At 40.6% G+C, this 26,261-nt stretch overlaps 1 protein-coding gene across 1 annotated transcript in view; it reads left to right on the top strand.

The window, feature by feature from the left end:
* LOC138854439 (SET domain-containing protein 4) overlaps positions 1 to 26,185 on the top strand; it is a 64,355-nt gene extending 38,170 nt beyond the window's left edge. The window contains exon 2 of the transcript XR_011393655.1: positions 24,278 to 26,185. The gene's annotated coding sequence lies outside the window, so the exon portion shown is untranslated. The remainder of the gene's footprint in view (positions 1 to 24,277) is intronic.
* Positions 26,186 to 26,261: the final 76 nt, after the last annotated feature.

Below are 26,261 nucleotides of genomic sequence, written 5' to 3'. Positions count from 1 at the left end.
GGTGAGATCCTCCGACGTGATCACTCCCAGGTCTTTGACGTTGGTGTTTCGCTCTATTTTGTGGCCAGAATTTGTTTTGTACTCTGATGAAGATTTAATTTCCTCATGTTTACCATATCTGAGTAGTTGAAATTTCTCATCGTTGAACTTCATATTGTTTTCTGCAGCCCACTGAAAGATTTGGTTGATGTCCGCCTGGAGCCTTGCAGTGTCTGCAATGGAAGACACTGTCATGCAGATTCGGGTGTCATCTGCAAAGGAAGACACAGTGCTGTGGCTGACATCCTTGTCTATGTCGGATATGAGGATGAGGAACAAGATGGGAGCGAGTACTGTGCCTTGTGGAACAGAGCTTTTCACCGTAGCTGCCTCGGACTTTACTCTGTTGACGACTACTCTCTGTGTTCTGTTAGTGAGGAAATTATAGATCCATCGACCGACTTTTCCTGTTATTCCTTTAGCACGCATTTTGTGCGCTATTACGCCATGGTCACACTTGTCGAAGGCTTTTGCAAAGTCTGTATATATTACATCTGCATTCTTTTTGTCTTCTAGTGCATTTAGGACCTTGTTGTAGTTATCCAATAGTTGAGACAGACAGGAGCGACCTGTTCTAAACCCATGTTGCCCTGGGTTGTGTAACTGATGGGTTTCTAGATGGGTGGTGATCTTGCTTCTTAGGACCCTTTCAAAGATTTTTATGATATGGGATGTTAGTGCTATTGGTCTGTAGTTCTTTGCTGTTGCTTTACTGCCCCCTTTGTGGAGTGGGGCTATGTCTGTTGTTTTTAGTAACTGTGGGACGACCCCCGTGTCCATGCTCCCTCTCCATAGGATGGAAAAGGCTCGTGATAGGGGCTTCTTGCAGTTCTTGATGAACACAGAGTTCCATGAGTCTGGCCCTGGGGCAGAGTGCATGGGCATGTCATTTATCGCCTGTTCGAAGTCATTTGGCGTCAGGATAACATCGGATAGGCTTGTGTTAATCAAATTTTGTGGCTCTCTCATAAAAAATTAATTTTGATCTTCGACTCTCAGTCTGGTTAGCGGCTTGCTAAAAACTGAGTCATATTGGGACTTGAGTAGCTCACTCATTTCCTTGCTGTCATCTGTGTAGGACCCATCTTGTTTAAGTAGGGGCCCAATACTGGACGTTGTTCTCGATTTTGATTTGGCATAGGAGAAGAAATACTTTGGGTTTCTTTCAATTTCATTTATGGCTTTTAGTTCTTCCCGCAATTCCTGACTCCTAAAGGATTCTTTTAGCTTAAGTTCGATGCTTGCTATTTCTCTGACCAGTGTCTCCCTACGCATTTCAGATATATTGACCTCTTTTAGCCGCTCTGTTATTCTTTTCCGTCGCCTGTAAAGGGAGCGCATGTCTCTTTCTATTTTGCATCTACTCCTCCTTTTTCTTAGAGGAATAAGCCTTGTGCATACATCGAGTGCCACCGAGTTAATCTGTTCTAGGCATAAGTTGGGGTCTGTGTTGCTTAGTATATCTTCCCAGCTTATATCGGTTAGGACTTGGTTTACTTGGTCCCACTTTATGTTTTTGTTATTGAAGTTGAATTTGGTGAATGCTCCCTCGTGACTAGTCTCATTATGTCGGTCTGGGGCTCCACGCATACATGTCTGAACCTCAATTATGTTGTGATCTGAGTATATTGTTTTTGATATGGTGGCATTTCTTATCAGATCATCATTGTTAGTGAAGATGAGGTCTAGTGTATTCTCCAGTCTAGTAGGCTCTATTATTTGCTGGTTTAAATTGAATTTTGTGCAGAGATTTAAAAGCTCGTGTGAGTGTGAGTTTTCATCAGAGCTGCCTCCTGGTGTTATTACTGCAACAATATTATTTGCTATATTCCTCCATTTTAGGTGCCTTAAGTTGAAATCCCCCAGGAGCAAGATGTTGGGTGCAGGAGCTGGAAGATTTTCCAGACAGTGGTCAATTTTTAACAGCTGTTCCTGGAATTGCTGGGATGCTTCATCCGGAGGCTTGTAGACCACCACAATGACTAGGTTTTGGTTCTCGACCTTTACTGCTAAAACTTCCACTACATCATTTGAGGCATTAAGCAGTTCTGTGCAAACAAGTGACTCTGCAATGTACAGGCCAACCCCCCCTTTTGCCTGTTCACTCTGTCACATCTGTATAGGTTGTAACCTGGGATCCATATTTCGTTGTCCAAGTGATCCTTTATGTGGGTCTCAGTGAAAGCCGCAAACATTGCCTTTGCCTCTGCAAGCAGTTCACGGATGAAAGGTATTTTGTTGTTTGTTGCTGGCTTTAGACCCTGTATATTTGCAAAGAAGAATGTTATCGGACTGGTGATATTGTTGGTACTGGGGGGGGGGATTTTTTTTCCGGCATTAGTATCTGTATCTGTTGGTTTGGAGTGGAAGCCATCGACTGTGGTTCCACTCCAGGAATGACTGGATTTGGTGTACGATTTCTGCCATTTCCTGCCAGTTTTTTTTCCTTCCTGGTACTAAAAAACCTCTCCCTCTTGAGTGGCTGTGGCTACCCAGGTTTTCCCATGGCCTGGATATTTTGTATCTTTTTGTCCCCTTTAGATGGTATGCCTGGCAATTTAAGTTATAGCACAGTCTTTCCTGTACTGAAGAGGTACACAGTTCAGGGTGAAAAAGCTTACAGGAAGGGAGTTTGCATTTTCCTGTTGTCATATGGGCATGGCATTTTCTAGGGTGGTCATAGTTGCACGTCCCATTTGTTTTTCCAGATTTCCCATGCCGGCAGATACCAAGTGCATAGTATGTGCACAGGCTTGGTTTCCGTTTGCCTTGGGTTTCTGTGACTGTATTCCCTGTTGGTGCATGTTTCCCTGTCTTACTTCTATCCTCCCTAGCACCAACAATGGAGCTCCCACCAGTTGTTTTTGGTAATATATCCTCACTATTGCTAGTGGAGTCCTCTTGTTTGCTATTTCCTGTGGTATTTCTAGTTTGCAATATTGGTTTTATCTTATCTTTGACTACACTTGTTTCCCTACTATGGCTCCTGTCCCCTATGAGGTCATTTATATGTATTCCTTCCTGCGTATAATTCCCGACTACCTGGACAAAATCTCCAGCTTCACCATTACTGTCTCCCAGGACAGCATCTCCAGCTTCACCATTACTGTCTCCCAGGACAGCACCTCCAGCTTCACCATTACTGTCTCCCAGGACAGCACCTCCAGCTTCACCATTACTGTCTCCCAGGACAGCACTATCAGCCCCACATTTACTGACTACCAGGACTTCATCTCCAGCCTTACAGTTTCTGACTACATGGCCAGTATCAAGGGCAGTACCATTCAGCCCAGACTTTTTATGTTCCCATCTGTTGTAGAAAGCTTCCAGGTTTTCTATGAAAGACCAAATAAAACGAAAATACAACCATACAAACCATATGAAAATATACTGCTAAGGGGAGGCTAATGGCTGAGAAGTAAACTCCATTATTTATGGTCCGATTTCTTTCACTTTTGGTATACGTTAAGAAGCATCTTTTCATCATACATTACCCAAGTTTCAACAAGGTAGTCCAACAAACAACTGATATCCTATTTCCTAGATCAAGAGCAAGAGCCCTCTCACTAGTGTCAATTAACCTCCCTTGAGGCCCGCTCGCATCTGGAAATTTTGCTTGCGTCTGGAAGAAAAAAAATCGACTGAGCAGCTGCTCTTATCTGGAAAAACTCACACGTGGATGCACTCATAAGTAGAGGTTCCACTGTATTATATATTTTTTAGCTGTATGGTTGTCTCCCCATAAGGCAAGGTGACAAAAGGAAGAGAGCACATTCGCTTGATTGCCTTCTTTTCAGAAGTGTGCTGATGTCATAATCAGATTACCCCTCTGACTGCAGTATCAGTCCAGCTAACCGATTTTCTTGAATACTGTACATTCATAAAAGTTACCCTACTCACACTTCAGCATGTTCATTATATATCTAACATGTTCACATAAGCCTGCTGGATGTTCAAACCCCTAAAACTCTCATCCTTGTGTATATCCATTCTACATCCATTCTTGGGATGACCCCTTCCCTTTTCCCTTTCACCCCCGCTTTATACACCATCAACCAATCCCTATCCATCTTCTACATGCCAAGACCATCTCAACACCCCCTCCTCAGCTCTCTTGAATTATACCTTTGGTCACTCGACATCACCTTTTAATTTCTACATTCCAAATTCTGTGTGATTTCACCACCTCACATTGTTCTCAAACCTGATTTCTCTGCTGCCTCTAGCTTTTTGCAAATTTTATTTTATAAAATAAAATAAATTTGTTATATTTAAGTTCATCAAGTCGACTAATGGACAATTCTGGTTTTAATGGACTTGTTAGCTGTTTCTGGATGTTGTCCGGCCACAGCCTTTGTAAAATCTAAAGTTGGTTAAATCTGGGGTCCATTGAATTGAAGTAAATTCCACATTCCGTCACTCAGGATGGGTTCCATACAGTTTTGAAATCTGTCACCTTGAGCTGAGAGATTTTGGTAGGGCATTGAGGATATCATGAAGTATGTAATTAGTTAAAAGTTTACACAAATAACCCGCACATAAAAGAGAGAACCTTACGACGACGTTTCGGTCCGACTTGGACCATTGACAAAGTCACAAGTCGGACCGAAGTCGGACCGAAACATCGTCGTAAGCTTCTCTCTTTTATGTGCGGGTTATTTGTGTATCGTTCCAGTCACGGTATTGTGCCTTTTTGTTATTTATAGTTAAAAGTTTATTGGCTGTGGGAGCTTCAAGGATTTTGTTTCAGCAGAACTTTAGTTTTATAATAGTTGTACTTGTCATACATCAGGGGATATAGAAATTTTAGGAAAAATGCCACCATGGTCACTTAGCAAGGCAATAAAAATTATGTACAGGAGAGAGAGGAATGCATAGTTTTATACGAAGTACTATATAACAGTTGGCATATTCACTGTCTGAATGCACACTTACATAATCAATGCCTGCATTTTTAAGGAAGGGTTTGGGATATTGGCAGTTTGGAGTGGCATCTAAACTGTTGTATCTGAGTCCTCTGCAAAGACAGTGATTATGTGTGAATGATGGTGAAAGTGTTTCTTTATATTTTTGAGTCGCCCTGCATTGGTGGGAGATGGCCAGCATGTTGAAAAAAAATAAAAACGTTCACACACCTGTAAGGAATAATTGCTGATGGTGCCACATACACATATATTAGCACAATACATGGGAGAAATATTTCTAATCTGCACTTGAGCATGACTATTATAGGTATATGCATGATGAATAGATGTCCTACTGTTACTATTGAAACAGAAATGGTGTAATATAGTGAATAAAGTTGTCACTGCATTTTTAACTGAGTGTTTGGTTGATCCTAGTGTCCCTTCATTTACCTAGAAGCCAGCACACCTCAATCCCAGGGTGGTGCTTTGGAACAGATTCAAAAAAAAAAAAAAATACCCATTCAATTCTTATTGCTTAGAGAGAGAAGTCCAAATGTGTATTCTGACTAGGCTTATTCTCTGCCTCTACATTCCTTTATCTCACACTGAAGAGAGAGATGGAAAATTTTAGATCTCCATCTGATCATTGAGAAATGGAATTGGGTTGTGTATTCCCTTTCACCAGTCGTGACACAAGGGAATACAGTGGAACCTTGACTTACGAGTTTAATCCGTTTTGTGACCTAGCTCGTAACTCGATTTACTCGTATATCAAATTAATTAAATTAATTGAAAAGACATTAATCCGTTCCTGCACTCTGGAGACCAAGAAAAAAATACTTGAATATGACCCTATTATCAACTGCATGACTTACTTATCTATCACAATTCATCTAATATGACATAATAAACAATATAATTAACAGAGAAACATGATATATACTCTAGAATGAATAAAATAAGCCATAATGTGGTGGCAGAGGCAGCGGTGGAAGCGTCTGCCATTTCTGTCCAACTTTGACTGTAGGATCTTCCCATGCTCTTACTGTGAGAGAAAATAGAGTTTTGAGGCTAACTGCTGTGGATCACTAGTTTTCTAAGGAAAACACTGAAACAATGTATTTATAAATAAAAAATATCATATAAAAACTTTATATAAAGTGTACAATAGACTGTCATTTAGTGCGAGTTTATTTGGCATGATTTGGGTATTGCACAATTGAAGAATTGCAGCACAATTTTATGTAACATGTATAATTAATTTAACACTGTTCAGTTTGTGGGAAGGAAAAAAAAAATTCATTTTTTTTGCTTAAGTGGCCCCCTTGTTGTGGAGCATCTGGGGAACTCTCCTGCCATTCCCTGACACCACCCCACCATCCCAGTGTTCGTAATTCATACGTGTCCAGTTTTTCTCTGCTACAAGGCAGCTGTGTTTGTGAATTCTGTTATGATATTTTAATTACTAAATCTTTTATCTGCCAAGCAATCATGACACCCAGTAGCCATACCTGTGTTGCTGAAAGTGGCATGAAGAGGTATAAGCACCTAAGTCTTAGAATTAACAAAGAAACAAAGCTATTAGACAAGAGATAACCTGTAGCCGTAATGAAGTGTTACTTTGTACACAGAAAAAGAGGTAAACATGAGTTTGTGTGACTGACTGACTGAATAACTGACTTATTGAATGACTAACTTACTGAGTGACTTTACTGACTTACTGAATGACTTGACTGACTTACTGAATGACTTGACTGACTTACTGAATGACTTGACTGACTTACTGAGTGACTTGACTGAATGATTTACTGAGTGACTTGACTAACTTACTGAATGACTTAGTTAAACACTCCAGTACAACCATCGACTTCGGTACCAGAACCTCTACCATCCACCTCAGCCCAGTAGGGCCACAGCATAACTCTCCACTCTCTTCACAATCATCCACAAACACCAGCACCCACAATTTAAGGTAAGAAATACAGTGGACCCCCGCATAACGATCACCTCCGAATGCGACCAATTATGTAAGTGTATTTATGTAAGTGCGTTTGTATGTTATGTTTGGGGGTCTGAAATGGACTAACCTACTTCACAATATTCCTTATGGGAACAAATTCGGTCACTACTGGCACCTGAACATACTTCTGGAGTGAAAAAATATCGTTAACTGGGGGTCCACTGTACTATTATTTCTGTTACAGTTGTAGTCTTAAGCAGTAAAAACAACATAATACATCACAACAATGAACTATAACTACATATTCACTTTTATTTTTGTAAGATGTGGAGGCCTAAAGAAAAGTTGCATGGCTTTTTGGGGGCTCCCAGGAACGTAACCCTATTTTTCCCATAAGTTCTTCAGTTCATCTAACACGATTTTTATCTAACATGGCATTTTCAGGAACATAACTACCGTGCTAAATGATGATCTACTGTATATGTACTTACACACTTGGAGCAGAGATGATGGGGGATGTTGAGGGTGGGGGGGAGGTTGAGAGTGTGGCATATGATGTATTGATGTATTGCCTGGTTAAGTCCATGGAAACCATTGTCTTATTCTTCTCAGTACTGTTCTTTGCACTTATTTTCTTAGGACCCATGGTTAGAAAAAAGAAATTTTGCCAAATGACTGTAAAAAATGCAAACAAGCACCAGAGAACTGCTCCCATAGCGATGTAAACATGTGGACTGCGTACCAGATGTTTTGCCATCAGCTGTGCCAACTAGCAGCAGTATTCTGAATTATTATGTATGTACAGTAGGGCCCCGCTTTACGGCGTTCCGCTAATACGGTCATTTCAAATTATGACCAAGACTCGCTATACGGCTCCCCTCACCTGACTTTCTAATACGGTCACTGCTCCCCACCCGATTTGTTTACATTCTCTGTGAGATCCGTAAGCACTAAGTCTCTCCATTATGACTGGAAACTCCAAAATTTCAAGTGTTTTTAAAAGTTATTTCATATTTTATATATACAGTACTCTGATAATTATACTTATGTATACCTGTACCTAAATAAAGTTACATACTGTGCTGGCGTGCAGGTACATATTAAATGAATAAGAGTGTCTTATATCTTGAGACGTCATATTAGTAATAATAATAATCATTGAATCTCATTAGATGTATGTTACGTTAATATACACATTTTCATTAATCCATCTAAGATATTTTTTCAAAATTATATAATAAACACGATGCATAACATATAAAGATGATAAATACACCCCACAATAGAATAAATAAATGTTGGGAGGGTTTGTGGAGATGTGATGGTTGGAGTTAAACACACTTGTTGGATGGTAACACTTATATTAGCAGAGTGTGAGAGGGGGAGCCCAGACTGCCTGTGTTGCCTGTACATAGACCTAAGCGCGGAGTGAGGACAAGGCCGGGAGCGCACCGTTCACGTGCAGCAGCATGTGACGTCACACGTGCTAGTCACTGAGCCTAGCAAGGGGTCAACTATGTAAAACATATGGATGGTACTAACTATGATACTCAGATAACATACACATATACAGGGGATCAGCAACTATGCTGACAGCTCGGTCATGTTACATATGTCGTCTCGACCCTACCATACTGTGTTATAGGCTGAACAGGCAGGTGTGTCTGGGCTGATTCTATACAATAGCAAAGATATATGTAACTTAGAACTAATGGGTGGTATCATAATACAATACGAATTATAAGAACAAATCATAGTATAATAAAGGATGGAATTGATCGATCGATCTGTATTCATGCACTCTACGGATTCTGAGGAAGAATATACAGTATATATTTACAAAGGTGAAAGTAATTAACAGCAAAGGCAGATCTGGTGCACACAGATAATTACTGCTAAATTCTCAGAATTCGGAGGGAACGTGAACAAAAAAACAAAAAATATCTGAAAACTGATCAGCTAATAACAAACACACAGTTGACAATTTCATACATCTTGGACATCTAATTATACAGACTATGTACGCTTAAACCCAACTCTGTGAGGGTAAGATTTACATATGCAGAATGGTTATTGTCTTTGGGAGGATCGAATTCATTTGCAATGGCTACCACCATGCCTTGACTGAGGGAGATCTGAATAAGTATCTACAAAAGATACAGCTACATTCACTAGTGACTGTGGAATTACTAACTGGTATATAGTGGACCCCTGGTTTGCGATGCTATCTGTATCCAATAAATCTGGTAGCCGATGCATTATATCGCAAAAAATTTGCCTCGGTTCCTGCTACAAAACCCTGTATGCGATGCATTTCGTACGAGACGTGTCCATGTGTGGCCTGAACTGCCCCGTGTGTGCCAGTGTTTACAAGCCAGCCAGTGTGCGCGCATCTAAGGATGCATTCGGTACATTCTATATTATCCATATTATCACTGTTTTCGGTGCTTGTTTCTGCAAAATAAGTCACCATGGGCCCCAAGAAAGCTTCTAGTGCCAACCCTTCGAGACCAAGGGTGCTAATGACTATTGAAATAAAGAAAGAGATACAGTGGACCCCCGCATAACGATTACCTCCGAATGCGACCAATTATGTAAGTGTATTTATGTAAGTGCGTTTGTACGTGTATGTTTGGGGGTCTGAAATGGACTAATCTACTTCACAATATTTCTTATGGGAACAAATTCGGTCAGTACTGGCACCTGAACATACTTCTGGAGTGAAAAAATATCGTTAACCGGGGGTCCACTGTAATTGCAAAGTACGAAAGTGGAGTGCGTGTGTCAGAGCTGGTCAGGTTGTATAGTAAACCCCAATCAACCATCTCTACTATAGTGAGCAGGAAAACGGCAATCAAGGAAGCTGTTCTTGCAAAAGGTGCAATTGTGATTACGAAACAGCAACCGCAAGTGTTAGAAAATGTTGAGAGACTGTTATTGGCGTGGATAAATGAAAAACAGATAGCAGGAGATAGCATCTCTCAAGCGATCATTTGTGAAAAGGCTAGGCAGTTGAATGACGATTTGGTAACGAAATTGCCTGCAACTAGTGGTGATGTGAGTGAATTTAAGGCCAGCAAAGGTTGGTTTGAAAGGTTTAACCCTTTGAGGGTCGACAGGCCCTCTCCGAAACTTGTTCCCAGGGTCGGCCAAATTTAAAAAAGAAAAAAAAAATTTTTTCTTATGAAAAGATAGTGAATCTTTTCCCGATCATAATGACACCAAAAGTATGAAATTTGATGGAAAAACTTCCGGAATTATGCTCTCACGAAGTTAGTAGTCTCGACGATGTTTATGCATAATTGGCCCTATTTTCGGCCAGTTCCAATGTACTAGTCGACAAAAATCATAACTATTTCGCTAGAACTCCATTTTTTCTATCGAATGAGTACAAGAAACCACCCATTTACCAATTTCAACTATCCAATAAAGTGGTCAGAATTTAGCAATTTTGCCAATTTCACACAAATTTCAAAAGATGCCAATTTTCGAATAGGGTCCAGAATAAACAAGAAAGACATGCCTGACTTAAAATAACAAGTTCTCTGTTCATTAGTCACATCCCCAGGCCCCTCTTATATTTCTTTTCTTTTGTACCTCTTCAACCTGGGGTCCTGCTCCACCTCTGACTTTGTCAATGGTCCAAGTCGGACCGAAACGTCGTCGTAAGGGTGAAGAGGCTCTTGGTCTGAGGAATTGGACCTGTTGGTCTCCTTCCTCAGACCGAACCTAATTACCCCCCAATCCCCCCTTCCCTATCCCATCTTCCCCTTTTTCCTTTCCTCCTCCTCCTCCCCACCCCTCCCTTTTGCCCTTCCTTTTTGGCCTTTGGGATTTTTTCCCACAGGCACGCTAGTTCCTAGGTAGGGGAAAGGGTACCGGGGTCCATCCCATTCCATTGAGGTTCTTGGTGGTGGCGTAGTTTGCCGTGGAATCTTGATTTCCTGGGGATGTCCCGATCCCTCTCATGTATCCCGGAGAGTGGCTTTGGGTGTCTCTCGGGCGACGGGTGTATCTCTGGAAGCCACCTTTCGGATTCCGGGGGTGGTGGCCGAAGGAGGTATGCTTTGTGGCGGATATCTGGCTGCCCTCTCTTTTGTCCACCAAGGGAGCTCGGCTGATGTGAGGTTGCTATCCCGGATTGCTGGTTTACTGGCATGATGGGTAGGGTATGGCACGGGTTCCATGCTGCATCTATGCTACTTGCGGTGCTGAGGTCCTCTTGGGCGTGGAGCGGAATTTCTGGTCCTTTCATTCCTCCTAGGAACTATTCCTCCCCAGTCCCCCCTTTTTTATTCTTTTTTATTTTTATTTTCTTTTCTTTCTTCTTTCTTTGTTTTTAAGAAAAAAAAAAAGTAACCTAACCATGGCAGCCCAAGTCCATGAACCTGCTACCCCCGGGCCCCTTCTTGATACCGCACCCCGTTCTGACCCCGCCTCGTCTTTGGACCACTCTTCGAACACTCCTCATGCCTCTATACCTCTTGCTGGTGCTGTTTCCTCACCCGCTTCAGGTACTGAGGTCTCGACTGACTCCTTCGATTTATCTGACCTCGGCTCTCCTTTGACTATGCTTCCGGCCTCTCCCTCTACGGTGCGGCAATTTTCAAATCGCTGGCCCATTCCACGTCGGACCAACTCTGGTCCCACGCCTATACGCCAACGACAATTACCTGCTGATGATACTTCTCCACCTTCTCGTTCTTCTCAGAAAAGATCGACACATCCTGCACTCCCTTTCCACGTTCAGTTTCAGAATGCACAATGGACTAAATTCTTCACTTTACAACCGACTTCCTCTACTGCCTATCTTACCGACCACAGTATTGGCAAGGCACTCCTACGCCATGTTGGTAAAGATATTTCTTTTCATGCTCTTAAGAGCGGTACGCACATCATCACTGTACAGAATGCTACCCAAGCTCATGATCTTTCTCTTCTTTCCCATATCGACACTGTTCCTGTCACTATTGAAAAACATCATTCCCTCAATTCTTGTAGTGGTACCGTCATTCTGCCCCATACCATAGTTCAACAAAATTTCTAGACATGTGGCAATGACATTCTTGAACAGCTGGAACTCCAAGATCTCCCAATCCTCAAGGTAGACACTTATGCTCTTCCTGCCCGCGGGCGGAGACGATACCCTAGCAATGTGGCTCATTTAACTTTTGACAGCCGTGAACTCCCATCCTCAGTTTATGTAGCAGGACATCGGTTACAAGTTAGAAAGGTGATACCTACACTGCAACAGTGTAGAAATTGCTGGCGATTTGGCCATCCAGCGAAATATTGCAGATCTATAGCCGAATGTTCAGTCTGTGGTGCCGATGACCATTCTAATATGTCTTGCAATCGACCTCCCTCTTGCCTTAATTGTCATGAGGCTCACCCTTCGTACTCTCGCCGATGCCAAGTCTACTTAAATGAGCGGGAAATCCGTTACCTCAAAGAGGCAGAAGGTCTCCCTTATGCCATGGCAGTTTCTCATCTCCGCCTCCAAGGGAGACTACCTCGTGTTTCTTATTCCCGTGTTTCAAAACGTCCCCCCACTTCCGGGGTCCCATCTTCTGCAGCTTCCTCTGTGGTTACCTCTCCTATAGTCACTCCTGTATCTAATTCTTTTGCTGTCCTAGGCTCAGACGTCCCTACTTCAACGCCTCAGTCTGTTCTTGTTTCTTCGTGTTCTTCCTCACAAACCTCAGTATCGATGAGATCTCGTACGACACCTAATCCCAATCATCCCTCTACTCAGAAGTCAAAAAAAGGTCCTTTAATCCCTCCTTCCCTTCTTCCACCTCCTCATTTTAACTTTCCTGTCTCTGTACCTGGTTCTTTCCCTCTCACTGGCTCTGTTACAAGTGTAGAGGTTCACCCTCCTCCTCGTACTGTACCTTCCTCCTCTGTTCCCTCCCAAGTTTCTTCCTCTTCTGCCACCTCCCAGGTTTCTGCCTCTTCTGTCCCCTTCCACGCTTCTTCTCCAGTTCCCTCCACCCTTTCGCCCCCTTCCCCTACCTTGGTAGAGTCCATTACAGTTCCAATCTTTACTCATCCTCCCCTACCATCTCCAATAATGTCTCCCATACGACGTCTCTGAATTCCGAAACACTTGAAGCAATCTCTGAATATATTGCAGAGACCAAACCATCAATGGACACTGATCCACCCTCTGTTCCTTCTCTCTCCTCTCCTCCATCCACGCAACTCCTTTCTTCACAGCGCATCATTCGTTCGCTGCTTGAACGTTTTCCGCTGCCTCCGCATGTGGACTTTTCTAACCCCTCTAGTCCATAGGAACCCTTACCTGCGGATTTCAGGTATCTTTATCATTGCCAATCATGGCCTATTTACAGTGGAATATACGCAGCCTCAGGGGTAATTGGGGTGAGCTTCAGATGTTACTCTCCCAGTTTTCCCCTGTTGGTGTTTGCTTACAGGAACCAGAATTACACTTTGCTGTTATCTACCCCATCTCAGGCTATAATTTATTGTATTCTTCAGATCCTTTTCCTGATGGGACCTTTAATGAAAGTGCCCTTCTTCTACACACTGATATTCCGTACCATCGGCTATTTGTTCGTACTTCGCTGCATTACACAGCAGCCCGTATCCACTTGCATAGGTGGTATACGCTCTGTTCTTTATACAGTGGACCCCTGCATAACGATATTAATCCGTTCCCGAGAGCTCATTGTTATGCGAAATTATCGTTATGCGAATGAATTTTCCCCATAAGAAATAATGGAAATCAAATTAATCAGTGCAAGACACCCAAAAGTATGAAAAAAAAAATTTTACCACATGAAATATACATTTTCCTACACAAAGAGAAGGATACATGCACAATAGTAGAGTAGTACATGTACAATATATATTGTGCATGTACTACTCTACTAAATGAAGAATAAATGACACTTACCTTTATTGAAGATGCAGCAATGACTGATGAGACACTGTGTCCTGGGAGTGCCTTTTCCTCCTGAGTACTGTAGGTCCTGTTTGGCATTTTCTTCCAGAACAGGCCTTATCACACTGTATGCCACTACGATTCTTAAATCTCTCAAACCAACCTTTGCTGGCTTTAAATTCACCAATATGAGCACTAATTCCAGGCATTTTTCCCTGTTCACCTGGGTGTTAGTCGACTGGTGTGGGTTGCATCCTGGGAGACAAGATTAAGGACCCCAATGGAAATAAGTTAGACAGTCTTCGATGACACTGACTTTTTTGGGTTATCCTGGGTGGCTAACCCTCTGGGGTTAATTGTTTCTTGGTATTCTCAATAAGCCACACCAACAACGGTGCTACAGCAGCAGCAGCAGCAGCAGCAGCTGACAGTGCTACAGCAGCAGCTGACAGTGCTGCAGCAGCAGCTGATGGTGCTACAGCAGCAGCAGCAGCAGCTGACAGTGCTACAGCAGCAGCTGACAGTGCTGCAGCAGCAGCTGATGGTGCTACAGCAGCAGCAGGTGACAGTGCTACAGCAGCAGCAGACGGTGCTACAGCAGCAGCAGATGGTACTACAGCAGCAGCAGCAGATGGTACTACAGCAGCAGCAGCAGCTGACGGTGGTACAGCAGCAGCAGCAGCTGACGGTGCTACAGCAGCAGCAGCAGCTGACAGTGCTACAGTCTTCCTTTTATCTCTATTATTTTCGATTTGTAGGTTTCACTGTTGGTAATCTTTGGTCATTCTGGGTGCTACGTTGGGCAGTGCAGTTTTGCTTGTAACTAGGTCATCATAGGAGCATTGGTAGCTCTGGTGGTTGGAGAAAAGTACGGAGCTTGGAAGTCGCTGCTGCCGCTGCCGCTGCTTCAGTAATGTTTTAACACTGGAACTGGAGTCCTGCAGCAAATGGTTAGTAGACAACAAACTATCATTACACCTAGGGAAAACTGAAGCCATTCTCTTTGGCACGAAACATAAACTGAGAAGGGTAAATAACTTTAATGTTCAATGTAATGGGGAGCCCATCACTTTGGTTTCATCAGTAAAATATTTGGGAATCCCCTTTGACCCATGCATGTCAGGAGAATTGATAGGGAACAGTGTAGTAAAGAAAGCGAATGCCAGACTGAAGTTCCTGTATAGACAAGCACAGTGTCTACCTACTGAGGCTCGCAGGACCCTATGTCTAGCCCTTATACAATGCCATATGGATTACGCTTGCTCTTCTTGGTACTCTGCCTTGACAAGAAAACTGAAAGATAGACTGCAAATCACCCAGAACAAAATCGTAAAATTCATCCTGGGGCTGGGACCAAGAGAACATGTAGGCCAGGATGAATTACAGCAGTTGGATATGCTGAATGTTGAAGACAGAGTAAAACAACTGAAGCTAAATCATGTTTATAAAATTGCTCACAAACAGTGTCCAGGATATCTTGCTGTCAATTTTGTCAAGGTTGGGAACCAAAGCAATCATAGTACTAGGGGGAGAGAGCACAACTTTGTAGTACCCACAGTCATTGGCCAGGCTTCAAACACCTTTTATTGTACAGCAATAAAGGAATGGAACAGACTACCCACACATGTCAAAGCCAGTCATTGCATGAACCGGTTCAAGAAGAGTGCCAAAAGGTGTCTGATGAATGTAGCTACAGAAAGGGAGGGGAATGATTTTCTATTTTTTATCTAACATACGTGTAAATTTTACCTTATTCCTAGTAATGACCCTCGTATTGTAGATAGTCTTAATGACCCTCGTGTAGTAGATAGTCTTAATGACCTTGGTGTAGTAGATAGTCTTTTTAGTATGATAATAAGATGTTATCTTCATTATAGAATAATAAGAAAATATTATAACCTTTATATTATAATAATAAGGTAAAAGGACCCCAATGGAAATAAGTCACTCTGTCTGACTTTTTTGGGTTATCCTAGGTTCTCTACACATATGCTGCTATGTATGATAATTTTTTGTAACTGTATTTGTGTATACCTGAATAAACTTACTTACTTACTTACTTAGTGTCCCAGGATAACACCCAGGTACCCATTTACTGATGGGTAAACATAGACAACAGGTGTAAAGAAACACGCCTAATGTTTCTACCCTGGCTGGGAATCGAATATTTACCAAAAATCATATAGTATGGCTAACCCAAGCCAGGTACTAAAAATAAGCCACGTTGACTTTTTTGGGGTTATCCTAGGTTCTCTACACATATGCTGCTGTGTGATAATCTATAGAGAGAAAATAACTTTTTTGTTTCATGTTTATGGTGGAGTACGAGTGTGTATCATATTTAGCCCGGTGCTATACAGTGGACCCCCACATAACGATTACCTCCGAATGCAACCAATTATGTAAGTGTATTTATGTAAGTGCGTTTGTACGTGTATGTTTGGGGGTCTGAAATGGACTAATCTACTTCACAATATTCCTTATGGGAATAAATTCGGTCAGTACTGGCACCTGAACATACTTATGGAGTGAAAAAATATCGTTAACCGGGGGTCCACTGTACTCCGTTTTCTCTAATATAAGCCACCAAGACAAGGATAGGAGAATGGTATTTGTTTACCATATCCTCTTCATAACTCTGTCGAACTGCTCGGTGTTATGCCAAATATTATTCATTCTGGAGTATTTAACATGTTTTATGTTATTTATATTGTTTCTTATGTCATATTAGATCAGTTGTGATAGGCAAATAAGCTGTAGTGTTGACATTAGTGTAATAATAAGCATATTCTCCTGCTTCATGAGACTGAGCTCATGGCAACCGACAGTGGCTTCAAAGCCACCTTATCTTTAATGGATAATGTACTGTGTAGGTGCTTTACATAATGAGAAGCATTTCTTTTATTCATTGGAACCATGGCTAGGGCTAAAAGTAAGCAGGTTAAAACAATAAATGGAGAAAAAGAAATTGGAATGACTTATGCAGCAAGTAGCACCACCAAACAGTAGCAGCAGGTTGGTGTGGCGACCCTGGAAATTTGAAATTATGCTAGCCAAAATTAGTGCCGAATAACTGAAGGAACTGAATAACTGATTGCCGGATTTGTGATGGCGGACCTGTATGCACAATACTATGATAATTTTCTTGCAATAAGGTCTTGTGTTGACAAAAATTGGAAATAATTGTCTTGCTTCAAACAAAATAATGGAACTATTGTCTGTGGAGATAGAACAAATTAGACACTGGCTAAATAAAAAGAATTAACACAAAAAAATGTTCAACACACAGTAAAATGGGAAATGAATGAATACACAAATGCTGAGAAAAAAAAATAACTGAGACAACAATGAGTTGTAAAGCTGAATATAAGATAACAGTTACTGAATTACTTTACTTCATAACTTACTGGGCAAGGAACACAGTACTCTGAACACATGATAATTGTGAAGTGTAAACACAAGTTTATACTACTTATATAGTGCACACAACAGGGAAAAATGGAAAAGTACTTACTTCACGTATACAGTATATAAAAAAAAACGAACACAACACAACAAAAATAAAGCACGAAAATTTAAACACTGAAGAAGAAAAAAAAAGATATTGCAAACAGGATATAATGAACACAGTCTAATCAAGAGCACTGAATGTCACTAAGAAATCACTGAAAAAGAAATATCACTAAGAAATCACTGAGAACAAAAAAAAAAGTCTCAACACCCGCAAATGTCTATAAACGTTGATGGTGAAGAGGAGGCAGGTGGTGGTGGTGGTCTGAGTCTCATGGGCTGGCGGCGACTCTACTACTCTCAACATTGCGACGTCTCGAAGAATTTGCGCTTAAATCGACGATAAACTCACACATGAAGCTTTTACGTTGGCGCACAGGGACGAAGGAACAATCTTGCGTCTTGACCCCCTATGTGGTCTGTAAAATAAAGTGCTAGGACTCGATATGAGGGTACAAAAAAACAGTGGTTGTGGTGGAAGGTGTGGGTGGTTGAGGCAGCGTGCTGGGACACTGCGTGGTGTGGCTGGGCCTACGGTATAAACGGCATAACCCATGTGCTCTGGGGACACCCACACTAGGCACGAAAATATTCTAAGGCAGGCTGGCTTAAGAACTCACAAAATACCACAACACCACAGGGATGATAAAGCACTCAGAATAGCTTAGAACTGGAAGCACAAAGCGACTGTGAAGGCTGGAACTCGCGTGGCTTGCTTGAGTACTGGGTTAGTCACCTCTTATTAGGCTGGCTGGCTGGTTTAACCCGTCACACAGATTGGCTTGAGAACTTGTAACGATGAGCACAGCAGGGGTGGAAAGCTGGCTAGCAGGCAAGACTGGATGGTGTAGGGCTTGACTCCCCCCCACAGACTGGCTTGGCGGCTTGGCTTAATTTGCAAACCCGGGTCAACCCCTCGGAAGTAATGCAAATAAGCAAATAAAACACTAAGACAAAGACTGACCAGGAAGCAGGAAGCAAACAGGCTGGTGGACGCTTGCTCGGGGTAGCTGGCGGCTAGGCTAGCACGCAGTCGACACAATGTCCATCGTTGGCTGACAGAAGTTATCTCCATACATCTGCATAAATATCAAATTTACGCGCTCACCACTGGCACCATTTGTTGGGAGGGTTTGTGGAGATGTGATGGTTGGAGTTAAACACACTTGTTGGATGGTAACACTTACATTAGCATTGTGTGAGAGGGGAGCCCAGACTGCCTGTGTTGCCTGTACGTAGACCTAAGCGCGGAGTGAGGACAAGGCCGGGAGTGCAGTGCTTACATGCGGCATCACGTGACTTCACACATGATAGTCACCGAGCCTAGCAAGGGGTCAACTATGTAAAACATATGGATGGTACTAACTATGATACTCGGATAACAGATACATATACAGGGGATCAGCAACTATGCTGACATAAACATAAATATGAGATGTGGTAGCCAGACAACTTGCACAAATGACGCCATATTAGAAATGATGATGATGATAATAATAATCATCGAGTCTCATTAAATGTCGTATAATATGTTATTATACACATTTTCATTAATCCATCTATATTTTTTCAAAATTATATAATAAACATGCTACATATAAAGATGATAAATACACCCAACAATAGAATAAATAAACATAAATATGAGATGTAGTAGCCAGATAACTTGTACAAGTGATGGCAAGAATAACATTTTCTCTAGTCCAACATAACAGAAAATGTGCTACTGAGGGTAGCTGTAGAAAATTATTCTCTTCGTATGTAAGTAAGTTTATTCAAGTATACACAAATACAGTTACATAGATTATCATACATAGCAGCATATGTGTAGAGAACCTAGGATAACCCAAAAAAGTCAGACAGAGTGACTTATTTCCATTGCCTTCACTCAGAGCGTCATTTCTTCTAAAAATGGTGTTACATGAGAATGGGAGTGTTCTTTATTTATTCTACCATATCAATGTAGAGACAACTTGTACACAATGTTACTTGTACACAAACCAGACGTGTACACTTTGTTTACAAAACTTAAGTTCGCCTGGTTTGTTTACATAACTCTGCGCCTGTCCTCTCTCATGTACTCATTCTCTCTCTCTCTCATTTATTCGTTTTATCTCGTTTACTCACCCCTGACCCTACATTAAGACTACAAATACAGTGGACCCCCAGTTTACGATCAGCTCCCAATGCGACCAATTATGTAAGTGTATTTATGTAAGTGCGTTTGTATGTGTATGTTTGGGAGTCTGAAATGGACTAATCTAATTCACAATATTCCTTACGGGAACAAATTCGGTCAGTACTGGCACCTGAACATACTTCTGGAATGAAATAATATCGTAAACCAGAGGTCCATTGTATTTTAAGGTAAGTAATGAGTGAACTGTATATGCATTTTATCACTCTGGGATGCTTAAATGTCATAGAATATTATGTATGGGTGGAATGGCCTGGTATGGTAGCCCGGCTGACTACCATACATACCACACTTGATTTCTTACAATGAATACTACTTGTCTCACCCTAGATTAAGACTACAAATATTTTAAGGTAAGTAAATGAGTGCACTGTGTGTGTATTGTACTTTTTCATTATTTTTTGATGCCTAGTTCTGTTGCTAACATATGTTAGTGTAAGCTTGTTATCTAGTATTTGTATGCATTTATAAAGGAGAAAAAAAAGGGTGTTCCACTTCACAGCGATTTCCGCTTTAAGGCGGTAGCCTGGAACCTAACCTGTATAAGTGGGGCCCTACTGTATTATTATTATTATTATTATTATTATTATTATTATTATTATTATTATTATTATTATTAATTTAGGAAACTGAAGCTCTATCATTATTATTACAATAATAATACTAATAATATTATTATATTATATTTTTATTATTTATTATATTTTTGTGGCATTTATGGATTTGGAAAAGGTGTATGACAGGGTGGATAGGGGGGCAATGTGGCAGATGTTGCAGGTGTATGGTGTAGGAGGTAGGTTACTAAAAGCAGTGAAGAGTTTTTATGAGGATAGTGAGACTCAAGTTAGAGTATGTAGGAAAGAGGGAGATTATTTCCCAGTAAAAGTTGGCCTTAGACAAGGATGTGTGATGTCATCATGGTTGTTCAATATATTTATAGATGGGGTTGTAAGAGAAGTAAATGCGAGGGTCTTGGCAAGAGGCGTGGAGTTAAGATAAAGAATCACACATAAAGTGGGAGTTGTCACAGTTGCTCTTTGCTGATGACACTGTGCTCTTGGGAGATTCTGAAGAGAAGTTGTAGAGGTTGGTGGATGAATTTGGTAGGGTGTGCAAAAGAAGAAAATTAAAAGTGAATACAGGAAAGAGTAAGGTTATGAGGATAGCAAAAAGATTAGGTGATGAAAGATTGGATATCGGATTGGAGGGAGAGAGTATGGAGCAGGTGAATATATTCAGATATTTGGGAGTGGATGTGTCAGTGGATGGGTCTATGAAAGATGAGGTGAATCATAGAATTGATGAGGGGAAAAGGGTGAGCGGTGCACTTAGGAGTCTGTGGAGACAAAGAACTTTGTCCTTGGAAGCAAAGAGGGGAATGTATGAGAGTATAGTTTTACCAATGCTCTTATATGGGTGTGAAGCATGGGTGATGAATGTTGCAGCGAGGAGAAGGCTGGAGGCAATGGAGATGTCATATCTGAGGTCAATGTGTGGTGTGAAAATAATGCAGAGAATTCGTAGTTTGAAAGTTAGGAGGAGGTGCGGGATTGCCAAAACTGTTGTTCAGAGGGCTGAGGAAGGGTTGTTGAGGTGGTTCGGACATGTAGAGAGAATGGAGCAAAACAGAATGACTTCAAGAGTGTATCAGTCTGTAGTGAAAGGAAGGCGGGGTAGGGGTCAGCCTAGGAAAGGTTGGAGGGAGGGGGTAAAGGAGGTTTTGTGTGCGAGGGGCTTGGACTTCCAGCGGGCATGCATGAGCGTGTTTGATAGGAGTGAATGGAGACAAATGGTTTTTAATACTTGACGTGCTGTTGGAGTGTGAGCAAAGTAACATTTATGAAGGGATTTAGGGAAACCGGCAGGCCGGACTTGAGTCCTGGAGATGGGAAGCACAGTGCCTGCACTCTAAAGGAGGGGTGTTAATGTTGCGGTTTAAAAACTGTAGTGTAAAGCACCCTTCTGGCAAGACAGTGATGGAGTGAATGATGGTGAAAGTTTTTCTTTTTCGGGCCACCCTGCCTTGGTGGGAATTGGCCAGTGTGTTAATAAAAAAAAATAATAGATGGATTAATGAAAATGTCTATATTAATATAAAATAAAACATTTAATGTACCAGTGATTATTATTAAATATACATCACATATAAACATTGCATGTTTTTATATACTATGTAATGTGTTTCTTTGGGTCCATGGTTGCTTATTTTGCAGTTGCACTCAATCAGTAACCACAGAAAACAATGGATTATAGCAAAATGTTTGGATGAATGAGCAGAAGCTTCCTCACTTGCCCAGAGACAAAGCCAAACTGACTTGCAAGTGGCCCCAGCTGGCGGATGGATGCCTCCCAAACAGCTGATAACCAAATTAACGGCCAATAACTGGGCGCCAAAAAAACGGCCGATAACCGAGTTGGCCGATAACTGAACTTGCTGATAACCGGGGGTCCACTGTATTTTATCATGCCTGGAATTCCACTGGAACAAATTAATTCCTTTTAAGAGTGCCTGCACTCTGAAAGATAGGCCTATGGTGTAGGTGTGCCTCTGGCAAGACAGTGATGGAGTGAATGATGATGAAAGTGTTTCTACTTTTTCAGGTCACCCTGCCTCAGTTGGAAACAGCCGATGTGTTAATAGAAAAAAATTGCCTATAGCTATGTATTTAATCCTTTCACTGTTGGAAGCCCTGAAATTGAAAGTGCTGACAATGTTGGCATTTAAAAAAAAAAATTCTTCTGAAATGGTAGAGAATCTTCTGAAGGTAAAGACACCAAAAACAAAAAAATTGATGAAAAACTTATGGAATTATGCAGGCACTAAGTTAGCTGTCTGGGTGCAATTTATGCATCAGCAATTTCACCAATTCCACTGCTCAGTTTAACCAAGTTTTCGAGCTATTTCATTAGTATGCCTCCCGTTCTATTGAATGAGCACAAGAAAAAAACCCATTACTCTCAGGATTGCCCCATAAAGTGCAAAGAAGTCAGCAGTTTGGCCAGTTTTACATGAAATAAAAAAAAATCCAATTTAAAAACAGTCCAAAACACACACTGTAGACATTCCTGGCACTAAAGCAATATTTCCTCTGTTCATTAACCATTTGACTGTTTTGGTAGTACTATATATGTCTTACGAGCCAGTGTTACGGACACATTAATACGCATAAATTCTAGCAGCTTCAAATCAAGCAGGAGAAAGCTGGTAGGCCCATATGTGAGAGAATGGGTCTGTGTGGTCAGTGTGCACCACATAAAAAAAATCCTGCAGCATGCAGTGCATAATGAGAAAAACGCTGGATTAAAACGCTGACTTTGAGTTGTATTTTCGTATAGTATTTATTGTTGTAGTCTCGTTTTCGTGGTCTCTCGTAATAAAATGGAAAACATATTACAGAAATAGAGATGATTTTGATTAGTTTCACGTTGAAAATGACCTTGAAATTGAGCTCAGAGTAGTGGAAATATTCGATTTTTATCAGTGTTCAGGAGTAAGCAAATCACACCATACGTCCAATACACGTCAACTGGGGAGTCTAATATTCTTTCACTAGTGCACTGATATTATTTATACCATTTTTACAATAATGCAGTAGTCTGCATAACAGTAAATTTTGTATTTTTTGTATGAATAAAAAATCAAAACAGAAAGCAATAGTAATATAAGAGGGGCCTAGAGACATGACTAATGAACAGAGGATATGTTATTTTAGTGCCAAGAATGTCTATTGTTTATTCTGGATTCTTTTTTGAAATTGGCATTTTTTTAATTTGCATGAAATTGGCCAAATTGCCAATTTCTGACCACTTTATTTGGTAGTTCAAATCGGTAAATGGGCGGTTTCTTGTACTCAACTGATGGAAAAAATGGAGTTCTAAAGAAATAGCTATGAATTTGGTCAACTGGAACAACAGAATTAGCCAAAAACAGGGCTCAAAGTCGGCGAAACTGCCGATGCGTATATGTCGCATATGAGTTTTTGACCAAATTTCGTACTTTTGGTGCCATTATCACTGCGAAAAGATTCTCTATCATTTCATAAGAAAAAATAATTTTTTTTTCCAAAAATTTTGTGACAATGACAGTTTCAGAAAGGGGCTTGTGACAGTCAAAGGGTTAATAACATCTTCAGGCTTCTCCTATATTACACTTACCCACCAGTTCATTTTTCACAAAAAAACTGAAGATTTACCCTGTTTCTCAGATAAAATATAGCCACGAATGATTGGACATGGTTTATAGCAGCCCAAATTCGTAAAACAGATTGGGTGGTATGAGGATGGGTCTTACATCTTTCTGCTATGTTGGGCTTGATTTCAAGCTACCCCTGTCCTGAAACTAACCAAAATCATCTCTGTTTCAGTAATATGTCTTCCATTATATTAAATAATACAAGAAACTGTCAGTAAAACCGTAAAAATCTTCCTAGAAAACACCTCAAAGTCGCTATTTTAAACTAAAAGCATGGTCAGAGGTTTGCTTTTCCCACCATGCATCTCGGGGAGGGGGGGGGTCAGGATTTTATTTATACTGTGCACATTAGCCATACACATACATTCTCTCATGTCTAAGCCAGAATTACTGCTCTTGTTTTCTCTGAGGGAGTTGACCATAAAACATAGATCTACTTAAGTGATCCTTGGATAAACAATGTAGAGCTATGTACGAGGCAGTGAAAGGGTTCAGTTATGATTTACGTTACATGTGAAGATGATATTTTTCTTTTAAGACTACAATATCATAATTTTGTCTCCAGGTAGGTCTAAGCACATCACGATGGTCTTCAGCTTCAGGATCTCTAACAGGAAAGTTTCAGGCATGGCATATGCATCAGAAGCTTGGTGTGCGCAACTGTTTTCACCCGGGGGCAAGTGCCATCTCACGAGACTATGTTGGTATTGTTGCCAAGGAAGTTACTGGACGGGAGATGCTGGCTGCTCTTTCAGCATATGTTTGGCCAAAAGTGAGTATTGTATAACTGTGACAAATGATTTGACTGTGTTCAGTGCAGTATTTATAAACATAACACTGAATATGCTAATAACAGATAAGAATTTATTATAAAATAATTAAATTGATAGATCTCTTTATTAATATCTAAAGTACTGTACAAGTAGTGTTTAACCTTTTATTGCAGTTTTCAGCTGTTGTTTGGAAGTTGTTTTTCTCTGCTTTGTTCATAGACCTCTTACCCACACTTAACCATTTCAATATTGTGACCCTGAAATTAAGAGTGCTGAGAGTGTTGTGATTTAAAAACAATAATAATAGTTTTATCTCCTGAAATGGTGTTGAATTTTTTCTGAAGGTAATGACACCAAAAATGTGAAATTTGATGGAAAACCTTCATAATTATGCAGACACAAAGTTAGTGGCTATGGCATAATTTACGCATAAAAAAGTTTTGCCTGCTTTGATTCCTATTGTAAGCGAATTCGCTCATTGATGCCCACTTCCTGGCTATTTTGCTAGTATGCCTTTAATCCTATCGATTGAACATAAAAAAATTACCAACTCAACTATCAGAACTAGTCCACCGGTTAACGATATTTTTTCACTCCAGAAGTATGTTCAGGTGCCAGTACTGACCGAATTTGTTCCCATAAGAAATATTGTGAAGTAGATTAGTCCATTTCAGACCCCCAAACATACACATACAAACGCACTTACATAAATACACTTACATAATTGGTCGCATTCGGAGGTAATCGTTATGCAGGGGTCCACTGTACTTGATAAAGTCCATGGAAGTTGGTAATTCGGCAAATTTTACTCAAAATTCAGCAAATTCCAATCTAAAAACAGAGTACAGAATAAACACCATAAGCATTCCGACTACTAAAGGAACTTGTTGCCTATTCATTAATCATGTTCTCAAGGCCACTCTTATATTACACTTGCCCTCCATTTTGAATCCATCATTGAAGTTTTGCCCTATTTCTTGGGTAATAAAATATAATCAAGAATGATTGGTTATGGTTTAGGCCACAGTAATTGAAGACCACTTAGTAAAAACCCATAAAACAGATTGGGGAAAGGGGCTACCTTTCATTTTTTATTTTTTATTTTATTTAGTAATTTAAGCATACAAACAGAGGTACAAAAAATACAGGTAAGAGCAGCATGCCAAAGCCACTTATATGCATAGCATTACGGGCTGGCTTAAAATTAACTTAAGATTAACTAAGCAATGATGAAATCATTGAAAATGATGAAATCATTGAAATCATTGTTGTAAACAGATAACTATAAAGCACAAATGAGTATTACAAAGACAGGTCATATGGTTGCTTGCATTGCTGTACATTCAGTCGAATGGAGTATTCTGTTAGGTAGTGTATTTAAAAAAATAATAAAGTTAGATTGGGTCCTAGGTTTAACATTTGTGTGATATAATTGTGAGTAACATATAGGATATACAATTTATAAGGTTCAGTTATTCAGTATTTATTTGGTTTTGAGTGAGTAAGTGATCTTTGAGAAGAGACTTGAATTTATAAACAGGTAGTGTTTCTTTTATATTTACAGGTAATGAATTCCAGATTTTAGGGCCTTTTATGTGCATTGAGTTTTTGCATAGTGTGAGATGGACACGAGGAACATCACAGAGTGATCTGTGCCTTGTGTTATGGTCATGTGTTCTGTTGAGGTTGGCAAGGAGATGTTTGAGGGGAGGGTTAATATCAGAGTTAAGTGTTCTATGTATGTAATAGGTGCAATAATAAGTATGGATGTTTTGT

This window comes from Cherax quadricarinatus, chromosome 59, assembly GCF_038502225.1.
Source record: "Cherax quadricarinatus isolate ZL_2023a chromosome 59, ASM3850222v1, whole genome shotgun sequence".
Classification (NCBI taxonomy): Eukaryota; Metazoa; Arthropoda; class Malacostraca; order Decapoda; family Parastacidae; genus Cherax; species Cherax quadricarinatus.
This window is presented reverse-complemented; position numbering and strand designations above follow the sequence as displayed.